The following is a 9,214-nucleotide window of genomic DNA, read 5'->3' as shown; positions in this document are numbered from 1 at the left end:
GGTAATTTGAACTTGGGCCCTGTCTTCACATAACCTTGGGTGTAGATAAACAATTGAAACAGGAACTGCTTTTATTCTCGGTGGCAGATGCAATGCTATGCGCAACCACTTTAAGTGAGAGGCTAAGAGGCTGAATGAGTCTGTGACAATGAGGCAGAGGTTACCAGCAGTTCTTGAGCTCTTCAAGGTAGAATTTCTGCTATAGTCAATGGAGTCTGGAGGCCTTATAAAAAGGATTTGTGCTTTAATACACAGGCCTCCATGTAGAATATGAAGGAACTCATAACAATCTGAGCCCTTTTGGGGGGGAAACATTTTTAATGATAAGCATCTTGAAGGTCTATTTCCCAGCAGCAGTCTGCTTCAACTGAATCAACCCAGATCTCAAACTTGTGTACTTTTTCAGCGTTAGGAATCTAAATCTGTTCAAATATGTCCACTATTTAAAAAAAAAAAAAAAAAAGATTTCCCTCTCAGTAACCTCAAAAAAGGATAGATGAAAAAGCTTTTTTTTAAAAATCCAGATACCATATCAGTTTATCTTTGCAACTTCTTAATCTTTTTGATAGAACTACAGTGTTTCACATACCTGTATGAAACACTCGGCTTTTCAACTCTTCTACATTTAAGAATCTACAAGAGGAAAAAAAAAACATGAAGAGTCAAGAGACCTGTCTGTTAGGAGAATACAACTACAAAAGCTGCCAGTGTGGGGTATTTTTGTCATAAGCACACAACAGCATTCAAGAAGAATTCATCATCACCTCTTATGTTTCCAAGAGTCTTTGATCATTCTCAATTAGCTCCGCTGGTAGAGTGAACCCCAGATTAGATTTCCTTTATCAAATTTAATATGTGTAATATCCATTTAACTTCTTGAAATACTGTGAAATGGGCTTTTTTTTTTTATCACACTTGGAAAGTCAGGGTCTGCTGGTTGGTCCTCGTTTGACTTTTGTCCTTAATAAAAATATTCAATTTAAAAAGAATGTAGATTTATTACAAGACAACACTCTTTTTGGATAGTTTTTCAAATCTTTAATCTTTCAATATCTTTGATATTAAAGATAGCACTGGTAGAAATGCAAATGCTCAAGTCACAACCCATCACTTGGCAAGTTGCAGAAATGTGGCAAGTCCGACTCTGTCCAGCAGAGGGCGACACAGTCCAAATATCAGAAAACAGTTCCATAGAAGTCGGAAACACGTATGGCCTTTTACATTTCTTTACTCTTAACAGAAACTGCCTGTTTATATGAACATCGGTATCTCTTTTAGCTCATTTTCTTTCCAAGAGAACCACCAGTGTGTAGCACTGCTGAGTCTTTACAAATAAATAGGCTACATTACAAATTCATTAAACCCGAAACACATAGGTCAAAGCTCATATTTTACGTCTATTCTGGAGAATGTGCCCAACTAAGTCCTTGAGTCGCAAAATTAAAAGAAAACATTGTCTGTTTATTGTATGGCGGTAAGTGAAATGAAAAGCGTGCTCTAATCAGAGAAAAGGTGATTGGTTCCTGCAGGGCAGAGGTCTCGTGAGCCTTCATGGGAAAATGGCTGCCTCAATGAAGAAGCAAAGATGCTGAGTCAAGAGTTGGTGTAGGCTGCTGTAATAAGCTGATTTCTTCTTCGTCAACATCTCTCTTCAAGTAGCCTATCTGCGCTGTCGGGTAAATGACGCTTCTTTTGTTTCTGAATGTCTTTTACCTGCTGGGTGACAAATCCAGCCCATGGGCACGTGCCTATGAGCCGTGCCATATGGTCCATATAAGAGTTTCATGATATAAATGACATCAATAATAATCATTTTTGTTCTTTTAGCCTACTGTTACTGAGTTCAACCTAGGTTAAACGTTTTCAAATTCTGTTTTGACTCTAATTTTGTTTTTGTTTTTCAACATTTAAAAGTATTTATTAGGCTACAGGCGGAAATCCTGACTGAGGTGTACTGCCTCTCTGGATGGGTTTCGTGTGTGTAATTGATATTGATGAAGAAGAAAACGGAGGGTGGGGGGGATGAAGCGCAGGACACCGGGATGGGTGGGTGTGTGTGGGGGGGGGGATGGGCAAGGTTGGAGGGGTCAAGGCAGGCAGGGTCCTCCCCTCCTCACCTATTGGCTGGAGCGGCCGACAAGTCCCGCAGCTTTGAAGCCTTGGAGTGGAAAAGATTCCAGCACGGCCATGAGGATTGTTGCAGGTCGTTTGTAAAACATTTTGGCGAGATGGTCCTAAAAGTGGAGAGGCTCGGAATGTAGAGTTTTGTCCTCAGAGGCGGTCGGTCCTCTTTTATTGATCTTAAAATACAGACAGGCAGGGGACAGAAAGCCTCAATTAGAAAGAATGTGTGACACCAAAGAAGCATCAGCATTTAATCAAGAGGGACAATTATGACATGAATTTACATTAGGGTACCTTGTTAATTTAAAGGCTTAAAGATAATGTCCAATGTACTAGGTAAATTCACCAGCTGCTTTTCCCCTTTAAACCCAAACCTTTCTTGTGGGTCATTCATTCATTTCAAACAAGTGCTCTTCAGCCTAAGACTATTCAAACACAAGAAAACTTTATTTAAAATGTAAGTAGATGCTTAAACGTTTCTGTACAATGTTTGCATAATTGTTAGCATGTGGTTAAATGTTTTTTTTATGTATCCGTTAAGCCAGAAATTGTTCAGAAACAAAAATACTCATTTTTAAATCAAATTAAATTGCTGCTTTGTTGCTAAAAGTTCCACACGTATGTTGAATTAGTGTAAGTAGTAGAAATGTAGAAAAACATTTAAATATAATGACAATGAGGTGGTTCACATTTTTCAACAAGAAAAACGTGTTTAAAATCAAAATGTACATAGAACGTATGTTTACAGGCTCAAATGTATGAAAATACTTTAATCTCAGGAACGTTGTGTCATGTTCACCATTTGTATTCAAACTCATCATGTGCTGTTTTTGACCTTATTTTAAACATGACAACTCCAGTGAATGACTCGGCATTGATTAACACATCAACATTTCAACAGTAGGGCTGAGATGTTGCTGACTGATAAGTACACCTATATTCTTTCTCTTAATATAAAGTCATCCTGTACATGTGAGGGTCTGGTTCATACATCCCAAAAAAGCAACCTTATTCTAGAGAAGCTCCCAACATTTCTAAATGTACGAACAATGTCTTCAGAACGGCTGTAACTTCAGTAGGTGTATCCAAATATTTCAATTTAACGAGAAGGAGCAGCCATAAAAAAGCACTCTTACCATAAAGTTGCAACAGTTCAATATAGAATATATATTTATACAAGCAGGCAGTACAATTACGTGAAAAGTGCAAAATTGTACATTTAAGGTGTTGATCCCACTTAAAGAATCTATAATCCATTAAACACAAAGAGTAGTTTCTGCTCTTATCACAGCAGCAGACATATATATCTGGTTTAATGTGTTTTATATAACCCAGGAGAAAGCTCATAGATTTCACAGTCAGATGATGCAGCGAGCACAGGTAGGTAAAAAAGGTATTTATTGTTTATGTCTTCTTTTTTTTCTCTTCTGCCTCCAGCAGGCATTCCAGGCTTGTTTAAATAAGGTCTTCATGCCTGCCTACTTGCCTGGGCGCGGGTGAATTCCCCTCTGGCCCTTTGACCTTTGCCCTAAAGTGCATTCGGTATGTAAAGTGAGGAATTCCTCTGAAGTTCAGTTAATGGCGTTGAGTTTTTTTCATCCTTTGGACTCTGCTCGTGCCCTAACCTACTGGAAGTGGAAAAACAAGCTCTGTGTGCACATGTGAGTTATGGATGAGGTGCGTTGTTTATCGGTGTCGGTTAAAGATCAATACACCCCCACGCAACCTCCTCCTTCTTTAAAACCAGTGTATTAATCCTGTGGGATCATGACTAATTGATTTAATGGAGGATACTGTGGAGGAGAAGTGTTTGAGGAAGTGCAGTTTGCTGTCTTCTTTCCACACATTTGGTGAAGGATTATGATTTGAATGACAACTGACTGCAATCAGAGTTTTAAAGTTTTTTCTTTTTCTCTACATAAGCGTCTAAAGATAGATTTGGAGTTCATTTTGATTCTCAGATTAACCAAGGAAAGTTATTTTTGCAATCCATTGAAACAGTTAGTTGAATTTTAAAGTATTGCTCTTACACAAAATATAAGAACATGTTATATTTAGGGCCATGCTTGACCAAATATTCCTCTTGTTTTTCAAAAACCTTCGCCACCATCCTAAAGATGTGATTAATGATGATGCATCTTGTGCTGCAGACCAAATTTTCTTTTTGAGTTTTTATAAATGTGAAGAAGATAATTGATAATATTCTAAGAATAATAGAAGTTTTACAGCTTGCTTCTTTGGAGGATTTCTCTTCCTTCGTTAGGAAAAGGCAGAAAAAGCAATCATTCAAGTATTTTTCTGTGTTATTGCTTTGGGTTCTCCTGCGTTAAAGACTCTCTGAAAAGAAATATTTCATGTGTTTGTAGTGACTTATTGTTTTATACATTGAGCTCTATAAATTGAACATATATTGACCCAGGTTCAGATCAGATGTAATACAGAGCCAGTCTCCAGGGTGAAGTATGTGAGGATGGCTGCTTGGTGGAGGTTCTTCTGCTCTTGTGCTGAGCCCTGTGTACTGTTGGAGAAGCTGTAAAAAGGCTGTGCCACCCACACAGCTGGAATGTCATGCATGCAGTCCATAGAGTCTGTTTCAAGAGGGGGGAGGAGAGGTGCACTGGGGCTCCATGCTCGAGGTGGGGTCTTCTACTACTACTACTTCAGGAAAAAAACAAGCATTAAATTCCCTTCCCAACCCCCCAAAACCCTCTCCATTAAGCTTTTTTTTTTGGTGGGAAATTATCAATGAATATCCTTTAGGGTTGTTTGGCCAAGAGAGGAGAGGGGAAATGTGAGGGGGGAGGGGGGTCGCGGGGGCAGACGTGAGATGGAGGAATGGGGGTTGGGAGAGGTTAAAGGGCAGAGGAAGAAAGGAGGTACATTTTCGGAGGATGGGAGGTTGGAAAAAAACTGAGGGAACAATAACTCCCATGTTTAAAAGGCTTTTCTCGGCCCCCATGACACCTCACACAGGCAGCAGTTTGCAGTCAGGCCGAGCAGAGAGCTGCTCTGTGGCCTCTTTCCCCCCTCAGGCTTCTTTAAGGAGAAACTTTTTTTTTCTAAAACGTCAAACTTTTTTTTCCCCCTCTTTGTTGAATTCACATTGTAGATTTCTCATTACTTTTACACCTTTATTTACCTGTAAAGTGAACGTGATCAAAAACAATGTCTTTTTTTAAGTTCATGTTTAAAAATTAAGTCACAAAAATTTTTGAATGCGAAATTGGAATTGGATTGAAAAATTAAAAGGAAATCCAGTGAAGAACAATTAATTGAGCTCATAATATTGGATTACAAATCCAACATTATGAGCTCATTTACATGTATTACTTCTGTTTATTATACATTACAAATATGAATAAATGATGCTATATGGAGACAATAACATACATCAGAAGGAGTTTTACTTCTATCATTAACTATTGTTTAAAATTCAGACCTGAATTGGACACCAGTGCATGATCTCTAGAAAATAAACTTGAATTTCCCTCAGGATCAATGAAGTATCTATCTATCTATCTAAACGGTTTCTTCATGACTGGTTTGATTTATAAATATTTTTAATCATTGGAAAGAATCAATGTAATTAATTATTAGTCAAATAAGAATAATCACAATTGAATCTTCCAAAAGAAGAAATAGAAGTGTGCATAACTTTGCATAACAATGAATAGTTTTTAATGTCTTTAAGTTCAATGTCATAAGTTCATTTAAAATGTCTTTTACTTAGATACATTTCTGTTTCTTTAGATTCAGTTTGAATTTTGTTTTAAAAGGAGAAAAAAAAACATTAAATGTGGAACATCCAATTGAGTTTTAAATTGGCTAAATCTAAAGTATTTATTTTAGTTGTTTAAAAATGATCTGTTAAGTTTCAGGGTAAACTGTCCCCTAAACACTTTATCTCCAAAGATGATGTTTTATTGAAAAAGGAAAATACAGAATTATCTTGAGATTGTCATCATATTAAACCAATTTACATAGTAGGCCTATCTCTAAATAAAGTTACTTTCCTCACCAAACAAACATTTGAATAAACTTTTATTGAGTTTTAAAACTTTTAAAACTACAAAAACATTCTGACAATGGGACATTTCAACAAATCGATAAGTCAGATCTATGATCAATGATCTTTTTTGTCCTTTTCTGTACTGGAATAATTTTATACACAAGAGCAGCGGGGGAAAAGCAACTAAACTTCTGTAATCTTTGAAATACTTTTAAATCTCGTGTTGAACATGGAGGGGTTAAAGAGCAAAATGTTAGGTTATGAGAACCTTTCTTTTATATGCTCTGTGAAATCTACTTTTCAACCATTTATTCAACACTGAAACTTTAGGTTGATAAACGTTGATTTTTAAATAGTTTAATCTAAAAAAACAACAACAATCATTTACAAAGAAGCTGCAGTCTTACTATTTGATATCATCGTTTAGATGTAACCTCTATTCTATTGTGAGTTTGAAGAGCTTATCCTGCTTTATTCTTCTTTTTAAATAATCAATCAAAAATGATCACATTTACTTTTAAGTCCAAGATTCGTGTAAAATATTCGTTTTTCTAATAACATGTTCAATAAGGCGATTCATATTCCATTCATTTAAGTTTTTATTAGTTCAAGGAAGGAACACGGATTTCACAGTAATGATGCAGCCTCTCTTACAGAGGACACCATTTAATTTCAACAAAATCTCTTCGTAAAGGCCATTACTTTCAGAAGTTGCTGTACTTTTTCCTTTACTGTCCCACACTTTGATAGCACATTTTCAAGTCCGGTCTGTGCGGAGTTATCGGGAGAGAGTGCGCATCCCCGCTCCGAACCTGCACCGGATCTATCCTGCCCCGCCTTCCATCAAACATTTTTCTGCCGACTGGCTGCACAATCAGATCTTTTCTGAGTGGGATACTGTCTGATGGGTGTGAGGGGAGTGAGGAGTGGGCCCTCTCCCACTTGGATAATGCCATTATTTCAGCTCCTCTGGCCAGGAATGCCAAATTTCACAGCCCGCTACTCCTCTCTATGCGTCAATCAAAGCGTCGCGAGGGGCCGAGGCACCCACCGGGTACGCCTCCAACACGGAGGGACGCGATCCAAGCATTGATCACCGACGAACCGAATCACATACACTAAACAAAATCTACCCTAGTGTTTTCATGTCTGATATTTTGTTTAGGAAGTTTGCATAAAAAGCCAAATGTCACAAATCACTTTATGACTGTAGCTTTTTATATTTGCATCCTTTTTTAGTACGATTATTTTTAATTCAATCAATATTCTGGGACTGATCCCTGCTGTGTATAAAGGAAGATAATCCGGGTTAAGTGTGTCGCCATTGGAGCTAATTTACAGCATTACTGCCCCCCAAGAGGCCAATTACGGACTAATTATAATCCGATTTGTAATTTCATAAAATGCTTTAGCGCCAAAAAGTAAATAAAATAATTAGTGATCAAGTTTCCAGATACAGTGAGGGGGAGGGGGTGATGAGGAAATTTGTGAATGGGACACAGTTAATCAGGTATTCGTTGTACACTGTGACGCTTCCCTGCGCGCAGCCAATGGCGCGCGCGCTGGAAATGTTGAACACGCCGAAAGCGGACCAATGGCACGTGCCCTAGCAAAGACTAGCGCAGGAAGCAGCCAATAAGCGCGAGGCATGCAAACGAGGAATTTGCTCCGGCAGGCTCTGAATGTCAAGTAGTCAAAGATGGAGTCCGGATCTGCGAGGCCGTGTGCTCGTGCCGGGAAGACTTGTGATTTTTTTTTCCTCGACTTCTTTAGCTGCACACATTTCTGTGCTCTCCGGTCGCTTCCGGTCTTTTAAGGGACGACAGCGCGAGCTCTAAGACGCAGCGGCGTGTAGTGTGGTGTTTGAAGAGGGTTGCTTTTCTTTGTTTTATGGAGAACTTTTTTTCCTTCTCTTTTTTTTTCTAGCCTATAACGGATTGTCCCTCCCTTGGCTAGATACTATTCATGCTTTTGGAGGAGGAGGTGGAGGTTGTGCAGAGAGGAGGAGGAGGAGGAGGAGAAGGAGGAAAAGGAGGGGAGAAGAGGGGGGGGGGTTGTTCACTGTGAGTTGTTGCCGATTTTTCGCGTAGATTGTCAGTGCAAACTTGGAAGTTGCAAAGGTCGAGAAGCGGAGATTTTGTGTGTTTTTTTTATTAAGGCGACTTGGAAGAAGAAGAAGGAGAATGAGTTGAGTGGATCGCGCGCTGCGCATCTGGAAGCTCGCTTCAAAAACTTGATCAGGACGCGATTTGACGCCTGGTGGGCTAATAAACGCGTCCTGCACCTTATTGGGCTGTTATCGCACTGTGATGGCTCTCTGAGGGGGGACATATGCGTATGTGTGTGTGTTCTCTCGGTGTGTGTGTGTGTGTGTGCGTGTGTGTGTTGAGTATAGGCTGTTGTGCAATCTAACAAGTCGCCAGTATTGTACCGTGGGCTCGTGAGCTGGCAGGAATGGCTTACAGGGCAGACCCACAGCCCTCAGGAGGCGTATAGGCCGCTCACAGATGTATGGCGGAGAAAACGTAAAGCTTTCAAGAACAGGTAAAAACAAAACAAAAAAATCACGCGAACCTTGATTTGTTTACAGGAATAATCAGAAGTATTTAAGTAAATGAAGCTCGATAGTGTTCTGGAGAATTCCAGCCTTCTTTTTTCCTTAATTTTATAGATTGTGTATGTTGTGTAACAAGACGTTGATTGTGGAAACTTCAAGGGACTACTTTTTCTTCTTTTAGGCTTTGTTGCAGTTTATTTCGATGTAGGCCTTATTTTACTGTTATGAATCAAAGCAACTGCCTGTGAAGTTTTATTTCGATCATAAATGAACTCATTACAGTGTCAGTAAATCTAAAGCAGGGCGTTAAATAATTATAGTTTCCTTAAAGATACAAAATAAAATGTGCATTATAGTTTGAGGTGTCAGTTTGTAGTTCTGTGAAAGCTTTGGGAGGGGAATAACCCCCCCACCACCACCTATACCAGCACCACTACCAGCAGTCGAAACCCCCCCATTTCTCCCCCAAAATTAGAATGCATGTCATTCACTGCAGAGAATAGTATGGGCCCACATGCTGGGAA

The sequence above is a fragment of the Symphodus melops genome (assembly GCF_947650265.1).
Source record: "Symphodus melops genome assembly, chromosome: 16".
NCBI lineage: Eukaryota > Metazoa > Chordata > Actinopteri > Labriformes > Labridae > Symphodus > Symphodus melops.
The sequence above is the reverse complement of the archived record's forward strand: the minus strand, read 5'-3'. Positions refer to the sequence as shown.